The sequence below is a fragment of the Schistocerca nitens genome, chromosome 12, assembly GCF_023898315.1.
Source record: "Schistocerca nitens isolate TAMUIC-IGC-003100 chromosome 12, iqSchNite1.1, whole genome shotgun sequence".
Taxonomy (NCBI): Eukaryota; Metazoa; Arthropoda; class Insecta; order Orthoptera; family Acrididae; genus Schistocerca; species Schistocerca nitens.
The window spans coordinates 168,438,275-168,456,549 of record NC_064625.1 but is presented as its reverse complement, the minus strand read 5'-3'; the positions used below and the strand labels follow the sequence as shown (position 1 = coordinate 168,456,549).

Below are 18,275 nucleotides of genomic sequence, written 5' to 3'. Positions count from 1 at the left end.
AAAATCCCTGACCCCGCCGGGAATCGAACCCGGGAACCCGGGCGTGGGAAGCGAGAACGCTACCGCACGACCACGAGCTGTGGACATGTGTCGTACTTGTAAAGGCACATGTTCTAGCAGCACAAGTAGAGTATCCCGTTTGAAATCATGATAACGTGCTCCATTGAGTGTAGGTGGAGGAACTTGGGGCCCATTCGAGACATCACCAACAATGCCTGCCCAGACGTTCACAGAAAATCTGTGTCGATGACGTGATTGTACAATTGCGTGCGGATTCTCGTCAGCCCACACATGTTGATTGTGAAAACTTACAATTTGATCACGTCGGAATGAAGCCTCATCCGTAAAGAGAACATTTGCACTGAAATGAGGACTGACACATTGTTGGATGAACCATTCGCAGAAGTGTACCCGTGGAGGCCAATCAGCTGCTGATAGTGCGTGCACACGCTGTACATGGTACGGAAACAACTGGTTCTCCCGTAGCACTCTCCATACAGTGACGTGGTCAACGTTACCTTGTACAGCAGCAACCTCTGACGCTGACATTAGGGTTATCGTCAACTGCACGAAGAATTGCCTCGTCCATTGCAGGTGTCCTCGTCGTTCAAGATCTTCCCCAGTCGCGAGTTATAGGCTGGAATGTTCCGCGCTCCGTAAGACGCCGATCAATTCCTTCGGACGTCTTCCTGTCGGGACACCTTCGTTGTGGAAATCTGTCTCGATACAAACGTACCGCGCCACGGCTGTTGCCCCGTGCTAATCCATACATCAAATGGGCATCTGCCACCTCCGCATTTGTAAACATTGCACTGACTGCAAAACCACGTTCGTGATGAACACTAACCTGTTGATGCTACGTACTGATGTGCTTGATGCTAGTACTGTAGAGCAATGGGTCGCATGTCAACACAAGCACCGAAGTCAACATTGCCTTCCTTCAATTGGGCCAACTGGCGGTGAACCGAGGAAGTACAGTACATACTGACGAAACTAAAATGAGCTCTAACATGGAAATTAAGCGTTTCAGGACAAAGCCTCTGATCGTGCCGAAAACATTCTCTGTCTTCCCCATACTTTTATCCTCCACAGCTCCCTCTAGTATTATGGAAGTCATTCCCTCATGTCTTAACATATATCCTGTCCTCCTGTCGCTTCTTCTTGGCCGAGCGAGGTGAGGCAGTGGTTAGCACACTGCACTCGCATTCGGGCGGACCACGGTTCAATCCCGGGTCCGGCCATCCTGACTTAGGTTTTCCATGATTTCCATAACTCGATCCTTTGAGAGGGCACGGCCAACTTCCTTCCACGTCCTCCCCTAAGCGGATGGGACCGATAATCTCGGTGTTTCTCACATGACATCCTGCGAATTACATCTACATCTACATACTCCGCAATCCACCATACTGTGCGTGGCGGAGGGTACCTCGTACCACAACTAGCATATTTTCTTCCCGTTCCGCCACAAACAGAACGTGGGAAAAATGACTGCCTGTATGCGCATGTACGATCCCTTATCTCTCTTATCTTATCTTTGTGGTCTTTCCGCGAAATGTAAGTTGGCGGCAGTAGAAGTGTACTGCAGTCAGCCTAAATTTCCTCAGTAGCGATTCACGAAAAGAACGCCTCCTTTCCTCTAGAGACACCCATCCGAGTTCCTGAAGCATTTCCGTAACACTCGCGTGATGATCAAACCTACCAGTAACAAATCTAGCAGCCCGTCTCTGAATTGCTTCTATGTCCTCCCTCAATCCGACCTGATAGGGATCCCAAACGCTCGAGCAGTACTCAAGAATAGGTCGTATTAGTGTTTTATAAGCGGTCTCCTCTACAGATGAACCACATCTTCCCAAAATCCTACCAATGAACGGAAGACGACTATCCGCGTTCCCTACAACTGCCATTACATGCTTGTCCCACTTCATATCGCTCTGCAATGTTACGCCGAAATATTTAATCGACGTGACTGTGTCAAGCGCTACAGTATTAATGGAGTATCCAAACATTACGGGATTCTTTTTCTTATTCATCCGCATTCATGTACATTTATCTATATTTAGAGTTATCTGCCATTCTTTACACCAATCACAAATCCTGCCGAAGTCATCTTGTAACCTCCTACAGTCACTCAACGACGACACCTTCCCGTACACCATAGCATCATCAGCAAACAGCCGCACATTGCTATCCACCCTTTCCAAAAGATCATTTATGTAGATAGAAAACAACAGCGGACCTACCACACTTCCCTGGGGCACTCCAGATGATACCGTCACCTCCGATGAGGACGAACAAGCTAACAGGCCTAATACAGCAACAATGGACATAATCTCGATCCACGTCGTCCCCTGCAAAGATCATTCCCCATATCTGAGCTACTACAGTTTCGATATACATGCCAATGAAACTCCTGCCGAGCAGGCCATGAAGGCCCAACGTTGCTGACCCGCCGCCGTGTCGTCCTCAGCCCACAGGCGTCACTGAATGCGGATATGGAGGGGCATGTGGTCAGCACACCGCTCTCCCGGCCGTATGTCAGTTTCCGAGACCGGAGCCGCTACTTCTCAGTCAAGTAGCTCCTCAGTTTGCCTCACAAGGGCTGAGTGCACCCCGCTTGCCAACAGCGCTCGGCAGGCAGGACGGTCACCCATCCAAGTGCTAGCCCAGCCCGACAGCGCTTAGCTTCGGTGATCTGACGGGAACCGGTGTTACCACTGAGGCAAGGCCGTTGGCATATACATGCCAATGTCACAAGCAAAATACGCAGAGATAGTGAAAATATGTGAGGATATTAAACGTGTACTTCGGTATGTAGGGGGGGGGGGGTGAGATGAATAATCATGGAGCTTTGAAACGCTGAACACAGACAAAGAATACTACAGACAAAGCGTTTGAAGAGAATATGGAATAGGTAGTAGGAATGATTGCTTTCTGTAATTTATTTTAGATAGTAATGGTGAATACACTCTCCGTCAGCAGCCTTCAATGGCGGGGGAGGGGGGGGGGGGGAATGTACCGTGTCAAACGCTTCACAGAAATTCAGGATTCTATGTCTAGATTTTCGGAAAGTGTCTGACACGGTGCCCACTATAGGCTGCTAACGGTGGGTGATCATCACAGACGAGGGTGTTGTCCGGAGTGCCCCAAGGAACTGTGATAGGACCGCTGTTATTTTCTGTATACATCAACGATGAAGTGTAACAGTGTGACATCCCAAAGAGATATTAAATTGTCTCCCAGTCAACGGTCAACACCAGGCCACAATCTATCTAGTACCACCCCAGAAACCGCGACAGCAAGCCAGCTTCATCTACATCTACATCCATACTCCGCAAGCCACCTGACGGTCTATGGCGGAGGGTACCTTGAGTACCTCTATCGGTTCTCCCTTCTATTCCAGTGTCGTATTGTTCGTGGAAAGGATTGTCGGTATGCCTCTGTGTGGGCTCTAATCTCTCTGATTTTATCCTCATGGTCTCTTCGCGAGATATACGTAGGAGGGAGCAATATACTGCTTGACTCCCCGGTGAAGGTATGTTCTCGAAACTTCAACAAAAGCCCGTACCGAGCTACTGAGCGTCTCTCCTCCAGAGTCTTGCACTGGAGTTTATCTATCATCTCCGTAACGCTTTCGAGATTACTAAATGATCCTGTAACGCAGCGCGCTGTTTTCCGTTGGATCTTCTCTATCTATTCTATCAACCCTATCTGGTACGGATCCCACACTGCTGAGCAGTATTCAAGCAGTGGGCGAACAAGCGTACTGTAACTTACTTCCTTTGTTTTCGGAATGCATTTCCTTATGATTCTTCGAATGAATCTCAGTCTGGCATCTGCTTTACCGACGATTAATTTTATATCGTCATTCCATTTTAGATCACTCCTAATGCCTACTCCCAGATAATTTATGGAATTAACTGCTTCCAGTTGCTGACCTGCTATAGTGTAGCTAAATAATAAAGGATCTTTCTTTCTATGTATTCGCAGCACATTACACTTGTCTACATTGACATTCAATTGCCATTCCCTGCACCATGAGTCAATTCGTTGCAGATCCTCCTGCATTTCAGTACAATTTTCCACTGTTGCAACGTCTCGATGTACTACAGTATCATCCGTAAAAAGCCTCAGTGAACTTCCGATGTCGTCCACCAGGTCATTTATGTATATTGTGAACAGCAACGGTCCTACGACACACCCCTGTGGCACACCTGAAATCACTCTTACTGGGGAAGACTTCTCTCCATTGAGAATGACATGCTGCGTTCTGTTATCTAGGAACTCTTCAATCCAATCACACAATTCGTCTGATAGTCCATATGCTCTTACTTTGTTCATTAAACAACTGTGCGGAAGTCAAGAAACACGGCATCTAGCTGGGAACCCGTGTCTATGGCCCTCTGAGTCTCGTGGACGAATAGCGCGAGCTGGGTTTCACACGATCGTCCTTTTCGAAACCCATGCTGATTCCTACAGAGTTGATTTCTAGTCTCCAGAAAAATCATTATACTCGAACTAATTATGATTATTTAGAATTTAACTTCCTTTTAAGTAGGCTAGAGAAAAAAGAGAAACTGCAGAGAGCGCAACGGTTGCTACTTAAGATTGTGCCATCCAAAGGGAGATTCCGTTTTCCAGTAGCTGAGCAGGAAGACAGAATCTCCTAAGGACAGAACATATTCCTACTTCACCAGAGCCTCTGCTCCTGGTCTGCCTGCGCAGGTCAGAATCATCCGACTTGGACAAAATATACAGGGTGAGCCACTAACTATTGACACCAAAAATAACTCCTAAAGTATGATAGTATCTGAAAAGTTTGTGGGAGGAATGTCGTATAGGACAACGGGGGCCATAATATGACGTTTTTTTGTTGCTAGTTGCGGTTCCGTCAGAGATATGAAGGTCAAATTTGTTTTTTTTAAATAGGATACTATAGTTCGGTACTTTTTTTCTGAAAGCGGCTTTCGAGACGAATCCAATGATGTGTAACAGTAAGGTCTTTGAAGGTCAACGATGGTCACAAAGATGGCGTGAACGTCCATTTACAGAAGTTGTTCGAAGTGATGACCATTGGTATCAATGCAGTGCTGCGATCTTATCAAGGATTGAGTGCTATTGGTTCAAATGGCTCTGAGCACTATGGGACTCAACTGCTGAGGTCATAAGTCCCCTAGAACTTAGAACTACTTAAACCTAACTAACCTAAGGACAACACACACACATCCATGCCCGAGGCAGGATGCGAACCTGCGACCGTAGCGGTCGCGCGGTTCCAGACTGTAGCGCCAGAACCGCTCGGCCACCAGCGGCCGGCTGAGTGCTATTCCTTATGACTTCGACACATATCGAAGCACATGCTCTGACAATTCTCTCTCGCATATCTTCAGGTGTAGTTGGAACTTGTTTATAAACAATGTCTTTTTCGAATCCCCACAAGAAAAAATTCAGAGGCGTCAAGCCTGGCGAACGAGCCGGCCACGACACATTTACTCAGCATCCAGACCAACGATTTGGGAATTGTCTCTGCAACTCATTTCTAGTCATCAGCGAAAAATGTGCCGGACACCCATCGTGTTGATACCACATTCTCTTCCTTGTTCCTAAAGGTATTTCTTCCAATAACAGACCTAATGTTTAAAATTGGAAGGAAAATCAGCATTGGCCGTATTTTGTTGTTTTATTGTCAGCAAAATCGACTTTCAGTCACTCAGTGACCATCCTCAGTGCTGTAATATACAATTAAAATTGGTAGGCACTGGTATCAAGCTATAACCACAAGCTTAGAGATATAACCACAAACTCTAAGCTTGTGGTTATAGCTTGATACCAGTGCCTACCAATTTTAATTGTATATTACAGCACTGAGGATGGTCAATAAGTGACTGAAAGTCGATTTTGCTGACAATAAAACAACAAAATACGGCCAATGCTGATTTTCCTTCCAATTCTATCCGCTATTTGGTCGTAGTGCACGAAACACTCCATGGAGTCGCCAATCAAGACCTAACGTTTGTTGCAGGAATGTGTTGTACTTCCTACCATTAAGATTCCCTTCAATGAAATAGGGGCCTATAATTCTGTCCTCCAGAATCCCACACCATACAATCACCGACCACGGTTTTTGGTGTGCAACTTGCGCAGCCAACATGGACTTTCAGTTGCCCAATAATGCATGTTATGCAAACTAACATTTCCATTGTTCGTGAATGTAGCCTAGTCAGTAAATAACATCAAATTAATAAATGTGTCCTCACTCTGAATCTGAAGTTGAGCCCATTGGCTGAATTCAGTGCGACGCATACAATCCGTACCACTTAATTCTTGGTGGAGACTGCTATGGTAAGGATTATATCCATGGCGTTGCAGAACATGAATAACGCTTCTCTGGCTTATGCCAGATTCCCTTACGATTTCTCGCGAACTAACACAAGGATCTCGAACCACAGTGGCAAAAGTACAAATTGGCGTTTCCTCGTTAGTAACTTTCCTTTTTCGGATATGTTTCCGATGCATTAAGGATCGAATTGTTCTCATTTTACCATACACATATTTAAAGTTACGACGTGTAGGGTGAGAACGTTGAGAATATCTTCCAGCGTATAAGTCTCTAGCTCTCACTGAATTTCGTTAGCATTCTCCGTAAATGCGAAGCATATCGACTTTTTCTTCGAACGAGTACATCATTCACATTCGCTTGACTCGACGATAGTAGTCTTACCGTTCCTATTAGTATTGTATTGCGAAACCCTCGAATGGTGTTTACATGTCAATGGCACGTTAGATGGATATGCCGTATTCGGCGAATATTTACTATCTGCACGATATACGAGAGAGAATTGTCAGAGTATGTGCTTCGATAAGTGCCGAAGAATACCAAGTGATCCATGATAGGAAGATTGTAGCACTGCATTGATACCAGTAGTCATGTCTTCAAACACCTTCAGTAAATGGACGTTCAACCACCTTTTTGACGTTTGTTGACCTTCAAAGACCTTGCTGTTACACATCATTGGATTCGTCTCGATAGCCGCTATCAGAAAATAAGTACCAAATTATAGCATCGCATTTAAGAAAACAAAATTGACCTTCCTCTGACGCGACCCCTCCTAGCCACAAAAACCAACGTCATATTATGGCCCCCGTTGTCCCATGCAATATCTGTACCATAAACTTTTCAGCTACTATCATACTTTCGGAGTTATTCTAGGTAGCAGTAGTTAGTGACTCACCCTGTATATAGACCATGTAAGAGCTAGCACACGGACGAGCATATTTCCATTACTCACAGACAGGCAGAAAATGAGATTTTCACTCTGCAGCGGAGTGTGCGCTGATATGAAACTTCCTGGCAGATTGTGTGCCGGACCGAGACTCGAACTCGGGACCTTTGCCTTTCGCGGGCAAATGCTCTACCAACTGAGCTACCCAAGCACGACTCACGCCCCGTCTTCACAGCTTTACTTCTGCCAGTACCTCGTCTCCTACCTTCCAAACTTTACAGAAGCTCTCCTGCGAACCTTGCACAACTAGCACTCCTGAAAGAAAGGATATTCCGGAGACATGGCTTAGCCACATTCTGATGGATGTTTTCAGAATGAGATTTTCACTCTGCAGCGGAGTGTGCGCTGATATGAAACTTCCTGGCAGATTAAAACTGTGTGCCGGACCGAGACTCGAACTCGTGACCTTTGCAAAGATCCCGAGTTCGAGTCTCGGTCCGGCACACAGTTTTAATCTGCCAGGAACTTTCAGGCAGAAAATGTTTTGTACACGTGAAACACCCATAACACATAGACAAAAAATGAATATTTTACAACATAATACAAAAAACAGTACGACAGTCAGCGCGGAAATCCCTAAATTGCACAAGACTTGCAGTCAGACATCATGTGCTTACAAGAACCATACAATAGAAATGGGAAACTAATATGTCTACCAAAACATGCTACCACAATAACAGGCAGCAATGACTGTAGGGCTGCAGTAGTAATTTTAAATAGACCTTGTAATTAAGGAAACATAGTTATGCAATCAACACTCAGTTACCATAGAGATAATTAAAAATACAGCTGTACGCAGAGTACATCAGAGATCTGGTAACGTATGCCAGAGGCAAAAAATTAGCGATAAGTGTCGAAATTAATTCCAGATTGACCCTCTGGAACTCAGACAGAACAGATAACAGAGGACGCATAATCTCCGACCTAATACAAGAAACACAATTACATGTAATGAACACGGAAGGACCTATACCAACATATGCAGGATTCGATGGTACGAGCAGTGCTATCGACTTTACGCTAGATAGTAACGCACCAATGGCATATGTAACAAGCTGGGCGGTAAACGACAACATAACCAGTAGCGATCACAATGTCATAACACACACACTAACACTCACAACACAACCACAAATCACACACCAGACACTTATTGTTGCACAAAGCAGACTGGAAAAAATTAACGGAAATTATCGAACAACACGATCTAGAAAACATCAATCGAGGTATCGATTATAGAGCACACATGCACAAAACTCATCAATACCGACAGCAAAGAACACAAAACTCTCAGCAGTACAATGAACCAACGAACTCAAGGATCGTTCTTCCAGTAGTGCTAGTCCTGCAAATTTCGCAGGAGAACTTCTGTGAAGTTTGGAAGGTAGGAGACGAGGTACTGGCAGAAGTAAAGCTGTGAGGACGGGGCGTGAGTCGTGCGTGGTAGCTCAGTTGGTGGAGCACTTGCCCGCGAAAGGCAAAGGTCCCGAGTTCGAGTCTCGGTCCGACACACAGTTTTAATCTTCCAGGAAGTTTCAAAATCAGCGCACACTCCGCTGCAGAGTGAAAATTTCATTTTCAATCAGGTAACAGGTCTATAATTTGCCAATAAATAAATAATACACAAATGATCTGGTGGACAGTGTGGGCAAAGGAGTCGTCGTTGAGTAACTGTAGGAGGGCAATGAATAGAAAAATCAGTCCTGTTGTGACCGAATACAGTACTTTCAGTGTCCTGTTTGACACCGTCAAGTCGATTAAACATCTGGGCGTAGCGTTGCAAAGCGATTTGAAATGGGACGAGCATGTGATGGTTGAGGTAGAGAAGGCGAATGATAGACTTATGTTTACTGGGAGTATTTTGGGAAAATGAGGTTCATCTGTAAACAAGACCGCATATATGACGGAACAGTGTCCTATTCTTGAGTACTGCTCGAGTGTTGGGGTCCTCACCAGTTCTGATTAAAGCAAGACATCGTATCATTTCAGAGATGGGCAGCTAGATTTGTTACCGGTGGGATCGAACAATACGCAAGTGTTACGGGGATGCTTCGGGAACTCAAATGGGAATTCCTGGACAGAAGACGACATTCTTTTCGGGAAAAAATACTAACAATATTTGGAGAATCGGCACTTGAAACTGACTGTGGAACGATTCTAATGTCGCCAACATACACTACTGGCCATTAAAATTGCTACACCACGAAGCTGACGTGCTACTGACGCGAAATTTAACCGACAGGAAGAAGATGCTGCGATATGGAAATGATTAGCTTTTCAGAGCATTCACACAAGGTTCGCGTCGGTGGCGACACCTACAACGTGCTGACATGAGGAAAGTTTCGAACCGATTTCTCATACACCAACAGCAGTTGACCGGCGTTGCCTGGTGAAACGTTGTTGTGATGCCTCGTGTAAGGAGGAGAAATGCGTACCATCTTGTTTCCGACTTTGATAAAGGTCGGATTGTAGCCTATCGCGATTGCGGTTTACCGTATCGCGACATTGCTGCTCGCCTTGGTCGAGATCCAATGACTGTTAGCAGAATATGGTATCAGTGGGTTCAGGAGGGTAATACGAAATGCCGTGCTGGATCTCAACGGCCTCGTATCACTAGCAGTCTAGATGACAGGCGTCTTATCCGCATGGCTGTAACGGATCGTGCAGCCACGTCTAGATCCCTAGGTCAACAGATGGGGACATTTGCAAGACAACAACCATCTGCACGAACAGTTCGCTGACGTTTGCAGCAGCATGGACTATGAGCTCGGAGACCGTGGCTGCGGTTACCCTTGACGCTGCATCACAGACAGGAGCGCCTGCGATGGTGTACTCAACAACGAACCTGGGTGCACGAATGCAAAACGTCATTTTTTCGGATGAAGCTAGGTTCTGTTTACAGCATCATGATGGTCACATCCGTGTTTGGCGTCATCGCGGTGAACGCACATTGGAAACGTGTATTCGTCTTCGCCATACTGGCGTATCGCCCGCCGTGATGGTATGGCGTGACATTGGTTACACGTGTCGGTCACCTCTTGTACGCATTGACGGCACTTCGAACAGTGGACGTTACATTTGTATTACGACCCGTGGCTGTACCCTTCATTCGTTCCCAGCGAAACCCTACATTTCAGCAGGATAACGCACGACCGCATGTTGCAGGTCCTGTACGGGCCTTTCTGGATACAGGAAATGTTCGCCTGCTGCTTTGGCAGCACATTCTGCAGATCTCTCACCAAATGAAAACGTCTGGTCAATGGTGGCCGAGCAACCAGCTCGTCACAATACGCCAGTCTCTACTCTTGATGAACTGTGGTATCGTGTTGAAGATGCATGGGCAGCTGTACCTATAGACGCCATCCAAGCTCTCTTTGACTCAATGCCCAGGCGTATGAAGGCCGTTATTACGGCCAGAGGTGGTTGTTCGGGGTCCTGATTTCTCAGGATCTATGCACGAAAATTGCGTGAAAATGTAATCACATGTCAGTTCTGGTATAATATATCTGTCCAATGAATACCAGTTTATCATTTGCGTTTCTCCTTGGTGTAGCAATTTTAATGGCCAGTAGTGTATATTGCTCGTAAGGACCACGAAGATCAGAGAAAGTATGGCTCGTACAAAGGCATGTACGAGGAGAGTCGCTTTTCCCTCGCTTTGTTGACGTTTCGAACAGAGAAGAAAATGACTAGTAGTGGTGCAAAGTACCCTCCACCACGCACCAGACTGTGCCTTGCGGAGTATCTATGTAGATGCGAATATGTAGATGTAGATACTGATAGTGATAATGTAGTTCCCTGTGAGACAGCCGTAATTGCTTTTGTGGCAGAGGACTGCAAATACGCCACCAGCAGGGTAACATGTTTCTGTTGTGGAGGACGAATGTTGACATTTGCCGAGAAGGCTGCCGTCGCATCCGACTGACTCCGCGTCACATAAACAATGCCCGCCAACGCCGCCAAACGACGCCTTTCCCACGGTCTATTGTCTTCCGACAAGTGCGGTGTTTATGGGCGAATGACAAGCAGCCTGCGAGATTGCTGGATGCTCGGGTTGGGAATTTCTCACCAGCAGACACGTGGTGCATCCGCCCACGGACAATGAGCCAACAGGGAAGCGAGCAGCGACAGAAGGCCCAGCGTGAGAAGGCCCGGCCGCTATGTACCACAGGGGTGCGTTCCCGGACCTGTGCTAATTTTGGCGTCTACGAAATACTTGAAACACACTGAACCAATCGAGTAAAATTGCTATACTGATAAGCACTACCTTCTTCAGGACATTTTAATATTGTAGGGTAGGTTGAAAAGAAAGAGTGGAAAATCTTCGTGTTAACCTAGACTTCACCTCTCAACGATGTGAGGAGCCACAATAAACGACATGTGCTTCGGATCCTACCTTAAACTCTAGGTTCCCTTTCCCCAGTTGGATAACTGACGTAGGTTAGGGAGACATGGAAGTGACGTCCAAATGAAAGATAGCATCAGGCCATTCAACCACTCGAAATCGTCAGTTTTACATTGAGTGTCATAGGGAGTACTTTCAGAAATATGGAGTTAGTTCAATGAATTCATAAACCTGCACATACGACACATGGATATAGAAGTCAGTTATCCTACAAAGGCCTACATATAAAATTAAGAACCCAGAGACATTCTTCAGTTCCACATGTACGGCTCTTGTAGGACCGTGGAGAGAAGATAAGACCAATTGCAGTACAAGCGAACTCATTGAAGCAGTTGAACTTCCTGAGCTCCATATGCGATTTTTATGGCTTCAACCTTAACACGTGATACTACACTGAACACCCTCTGTCATGCACTTCATGTAGCAATGGAATCGATCAATTCATGGATGGCTTACTCTACACTATGCATGACCTATACGGCCCCATACTAATAGCGCCAAAGAGGATAAAAAATGTTCAAATGTCTGTGAAATCTTGTGGGACTTAACTGCTAAGGTCATCAGTCCCCAAGCTTTCACATTACTAACCGAAACTATCCTAAAGACAAACACATACACCCATGCCCGAGGAAGGACTCGAACCTCGGCCGGGACCAGCCACACAGTCCATGACTGCAGCGCCTGAGACCGTTCAGCTACTCCCGCGCGGCAAACAGGATAGACAAACCATTCGCTTGTTGGTGTCTGTACAGACACCTTATGTGTTTTCGTCTACAAAATGGACTTAGTTGCAGCAAGACAAATATCCATACGGACAGTCTGACGACATATGCAGCATAAAGATCTCTCAGCACAGCGACCATTATGGTGGCTCCCTTTGACTCAGCGGCAGAGAGGGACGTGTCAACAATTGGGTGTCAAACACCATAACTCGCCGCAGGAGTGACACCACATCGGTCTTTTCATACGTCCCAGTTCTGCTTACAGAACCAAGATGGATGTATCCTTGTGCAGAGTCGCCGCAAGGATGAGGAACATTTCCATATTGTTTTCGTCATCATCGTATGGGTTTTGCACCTGCCATGATGATATAGACTACTACTGGCATTTTTTTTTTGAGTCATCATTTTTCTTACTGCTTTGATGTGTCCTGCCACTGGCTCCATGATAAGACTGCCTCTGTTGCATACAGTAGGTAATTTTGACAGTAACCTTTACGTTTCTTACCTGTTAAGACCAACGGCTGTGCCCTATCTTCAGAGTCTCCATGATGTTATCTTCCAACAAGATAACGTAGGACCGCGCTTGGGCTGTCCTCAGGTACACGTACACATGATGGTGGTCTGCTATCCTAGCGCAGTTTGGTTCAGTGTGCAGTGGAGTTATAGCCATTTATGTCTGCCCGCGTTAGGTAAGTGGTCAGCACAGTGGCACACCACGCCGAGGGGCCCGAGTTCGATTTCAGGCTGGGCTGGTAGATTTTCTCCGCTCAGGGACTCGGTGTTGTGTTGTCCTCATCATCATTTCATCCACATCTCCGACGCGTAAGTCGCCCAATGTGGCATCGAATACTTGCCCTCGGCGGCCGAACTTCCCCAAATGGGGGTTTCCCAGCCCACAATGCCGTACGCTCATTTCCATTACCATAGCTATTTATGTTGTCAGAGGTGGCAGATCTGAGTAATAAATTTTGCACCATGTCCAAACCCCAATTACATACATACTTATTCATTTAGTCTTCCTGCTACATGGTCAAGTCACATTATTGTGACGAACTGTCTGAATAAACACCTTTGGGAGCACAGATGTGCACGAAGGAGACTCAGTGAGCTTCTGGAACGTACTGTCCGGGATGTGGAGCCATGCCAATATAGTGCTGTGGCCACCTGAACTAGGGTCCCCAGTTGAGACTCCATTATGTGAACATCCCGATCGAGGCGGTCCCACAAACTTTCGATCCAGGGAATTTGATTCCCAGGGGAGTACCGTAATGTTTGTACTCTCTGCACCACACACATACACCACGAGCTGTGAGACCAGTTCAATATTCCTACTGATAGATGCCATCCTGCCAAAGAAAATACAAGTTGCATGGACAGATGCACATGGTCCCGCAAGGATAGAGGCATACTTGTCTTGATCCATTGTGCCTTACAGCGAATGCCATGGGAACATTTCCTAGAACATAAGGCATGAGGCCTGGACCCTTGGCTTTCAGACGTTTCACTCCATACACGCCAACGGACATCTGTCAGATGGAGCATATAAACGTAATTCATCTGAAACGGTCACCTGTTGCCACACAGTGGACTTTCAGTTCCAGTACTGGTGCTAATTCCAGCTTTCGTCGCTGCATGAGTGCACGAACCACGTGCATGCTGCTGAGGCTCATAGGCAGAAACGTTTGCTGAATGTTCGTTGAGGTGACACTGTCGGTAGACCGTTGGTTCGTCTGGAATGTAAGTTGCTCAAAAGTTGCGCGTCTATTCGCCCATACACATCTCTGCAGCCGGCGTTCACCCCTGTCATCTATGGCCCGTAGTGCAGCACGGTTACCTTGGCACCAGTTTATGGTAGCCCCATTTTGTGCCATGTACGGCATATCAAGGTGGCACGTGAACAGCTTACGCACTTAGCCATTTCGTAAATGCTGCCACTCGTGGTCCGAAAACCAAGGATGATGCCCTTTTGGGCGTCAGATAAATCGCTCCATTTCCGCATTACGAAAACATCTACGCTGCTTTCCGCGTCCCCCCACCCCCTCCCTCCTCGCCGACATCCTTTATATACCCTCCACCGCTAGTGCTGCCATCAACCCTCTGTATGTGGTTATTGGACGTTGAGGTCGGACATAGGCCGTGGTCCTAGCAGCATTCCTGGACCTTGCACCATGTTAAACGCAAAATACACTACTGGCCATTAAAATTACTACACCACGAAGATGACGTGCGACAGACGCGAAATTTAACCGACAGGAAGAAGATGCTGTGATACGCAAATGATTAGCTTTTCAGAGCATTCACGCAAGGTTGGCGCCGGTGGCGACACCTACAACGTGCTGACATAAGGAAAGTTTCCAACCGATTTCTCAAACACAAACAGCAGTTGACCGGCGTTGCCTGGTGAAACGTTGTTGTGATGCCTCGTGTAAGGAGGAGAAATACGTACCATCACCTTTCCGACTTTGATAAAGGTCGGATTATAGCCTATCGCAATTGCGGTTTATCGTATCGCGACATTGCTGCACGCGTTGGTCGAGATCCAATGACTGTTAGCAGAATATGGAATCGGTGGGTTCAGGAGGGTAATACGGAACTCCGTGCTGTAACGGATCGTGCAGCAACGTCTCGATCCCTGAGTCAACAGTAGGGACGTTTGCAAGACAAGAACCATCTGCACGAACAGTTCGACGACGTTTGCAGCAGCATGGACTATCAGCTCGGAGGCCGTGGCTGCGGTTACCCTTGACGCTGCATCACAGACAGGAGCCCCTGCGATGGTGTACTCGACGACGAACCTGGGTGCACGAATGGCAAAACGTCATTTTTTCGGATGAATCCTGGTTCTGTTTAAAGCATTATGATGGTCGCATCCATGTTTGGTGACGTCGCGGTGAACGCACATTGGAAGCGTGTATCTCCCGGCGTGATGGTATGGGGTGCCATTGGTTACACGTCTCAGTCACCTCTTGCTTGCATTGACGGCACTTTGAACAGTGGACGTTACATTTCAGATGTGTTACGACCCGTGGCTCTACCCTTCATTCGATCCCTGCGAAACCCTACATTTCAGCAGGATAATGCACGACCGCATGTTGCAGGTCCTTGTAGGGGCCTTTCTGGATACAGAAAATGTTCGACTGCTGCCCTGGCCAGCACATTCTGCAGATCTTTCACCAACTGAAAACCTCTGGTCAATGGTGGCCGAGCAACTGGCTCGTCACAATACGCCAGTCACTACTCTTGATGAGCTGTGGTATCGTGTTGAAGTTGCATGGGCAGCTGTACCTGAACACGCCATCTAAGCTCTATTTGTCTCAATGCCCAGGCGTATCAAGGCCGTTATTATGCCCAGAGGTGGTTGTTCTGCGTATTGATTTCTCAGGATCTATGTACCCAAATTGCGTGAAAATGTAATCGCATGTCATGTTCTAGTATAATATATGTGTCCAATGAATACCCGTTTATCATCTGCATTTCTTCTTGGTGTAGCAATTTTAATGGCCAGTAGTGTAGTAATTTATATGCTATGTTTCCTGAAGTTCTATTTTTAATAGCTAGACCCAATCGTGGACGATATCATTGTCAAGGTCGATGCTGTTTCAGTTGTGCAATAGTTTTCATTTTCACTGCCCAAGCAGCATATTGTGTGAGTTAGTAGCGGGCTGTCATTCAGGTATCATTGAGCGACTGCAGGGTCAGCTATGCGTTGTTCTTTTTTTTTTTGTTCCGGTGGACAGCACTCGTTCACAGATCAGACGTAACCGGACTGGCGATATTTCTGAAAGTGTAATCGGCAGCATCTGTCAGCGATGCGAGAACATCCGGGAAGTTCCACGGTCACTTCTCGCATTCCTCCACGCAACTGTGATTGGCAATAGGCAAGGTGCAAAGCAATCAGGTCTGGCTGAAGAACACCAGTCACTTTGTCAACTATGGTCTGCCATTCCACAAATTATTGTATGGATTCATGACTTCCAGCCCATTTAATTTGTTGGCTTTTACATTACGAACTGCTGTTAAAAGCCGGCCGGAGTGGCCGAGCGGTTCTAGGCGCCTCAGTTTGGAACCGGGCGATCCCTACGGTCGCAGGTTCGATTCCTGCCTCGGGCATGGATGTGTGTGATGTCCTTAGGTTAGTTAGGTTTAACTAGTTCTAAGTTCTAGGGGACTGACGACCTCAGATGTTAAGTCCCATTGTGCTCAGAGCCATTTCAAATTATTTTTTCTGCTGTTAAAAATTTCTACATCTGCACCATCAAACATAGCACTGGAGATAAAAATACGGTGTGAGGTACGCCGGTACGCCATTTCACATTATCTTGATAGGTTCCGTTGTTTAACTCAATTAACAAAAAAACATAATTTATAGTTCCATAAAATGTCTAAACTTAAAATTTCTTAAGTTCTTGTTGTTGTTGTTGTGGTCTTCAGTCCAAAGACTGGTTTGATGCAGCTCTCCAAGTTACTCTAACCTGTGCAAGCGTCTTCATCTGCTAGTAATTTGGTTTTCCATTACGGTTTTTACCCTCCCCCCCCCCCCCCCCCCCCGACACACGTCCCTCCAGTACTAAATTGGGGATCCCTTCAAGTCTTACCAACCGATTCCCTTCTTCTAGTCAGGTTGTGCCACAAATTTCTTTTCTCCCCAATTCTATTCCTCATTAGTTACGTAATCTACCAACTTCATCAATTGATTTTTTATCATAATATGACGCTTTCAATGACAATGTTTTATTTGCCTTTTATGTCATAATGTGCTTCCAGGTTGCTATTCGATTTCAAGCGCTACATCGAAGTTTTATAGGCGTTACATCACCTTCGTTTGGTCACGAAATTTCTATCTTCTACATCGGCGAAAAACTTCCACATTTGCACTTAAGATGCAAAGAATGTAACATTTCTATGGCTGTACTATACGTAATAAGTAGGAGAGGATGAATAAAATATTACGACTGAAGCCGTCATACTGCTAACAAAAATAGCCCTAACGTCTGACATTCACTGGCAACCTCTGAGGTAAGATAGGAAGGGCGTTAAATACGCAATGCAACACAACTTTTTTGCTCGGGCAGTTTCGGTTGAAAAAATGCGGAATTTGTTGTGAGACCTCGTAAGATATCCCCGCTTCAGCCGCTATAGTTTTATGAAGTTCCGACAGGTGGCGGCGCTGTACGTAGCCTTTAAAATTACATCCGTAACGGAGATGAATTCCAAGCAGAGAGCTGCAGTTCAGCTTCTTTTGGGCGGAAAACCATAGCATCACATGAAGCTTCCTGACAGATTAAGACTGTGTGCCGGGCCGAGACTCGAACTCGGGAATTAGAGCTGTGGCGACGGGTCGTGAGTCGTGCTTGGGTAGCTCAGATGGTAGAGCACTTGCCCGCAAAAGGCAAAGGTGCCGACTTCGAGTCTCGTTCCAGCACACGATCTGCCAGGACGTTTCATATCAGCGCACACTCCGCTGCAGAGTGAAAATTTTATTCAGAGCATCGCAAATATTCATAGGCGCTTGGAGAATGTCCACGGAGACCCGCCAGTAAAAGAAAGCGCGGTGAGTCTTAGGGCAACAAGGTCGCGTAAAATCTGACTCCTGCAATGTTGAAACGTGCGGACAGTCTCTCTGGAGGTGATAGACGTATCACGATGAAACACCTCTCTGTATAACTGAACGTCTTTGTTGGTATTGCTTACACACCACCACTTCAGGTACGCAAAGTTGTGTGCCCAATGGGTTCCTTGCCTCTTAACAGAAGCTGATAAAGAGCAACGAAGTACCAACTGTGTGGAACTGCTTACACGTTACAATATTTTGCGACCATTGTCACAGGTGGTGATGCGTGGGCTCATCACTTCGAACCAGAAACAAAA

General features: G+C 46.3%; 1 protein-coding gene and 1 pseudogene across 1 annotated transcript in view; one reads left to right on the top strand and one right to left on the bottom strand.

The window, feature by feature from the left end:
- The window catches only part of LOC126215237 (solute carrier family 46 member 3-like), a 366,563-nt gene that overhangs the window by 43,785 nt on the left and 304,503 nt on the right, over positions 1–18,275 (top strand). The window lies entirely within an intron of this gene.
- LOC126215578 (5S ribosomal RNA) lies at positions 2,616–2,733 on the bottom strand (annotated as a pseudogene).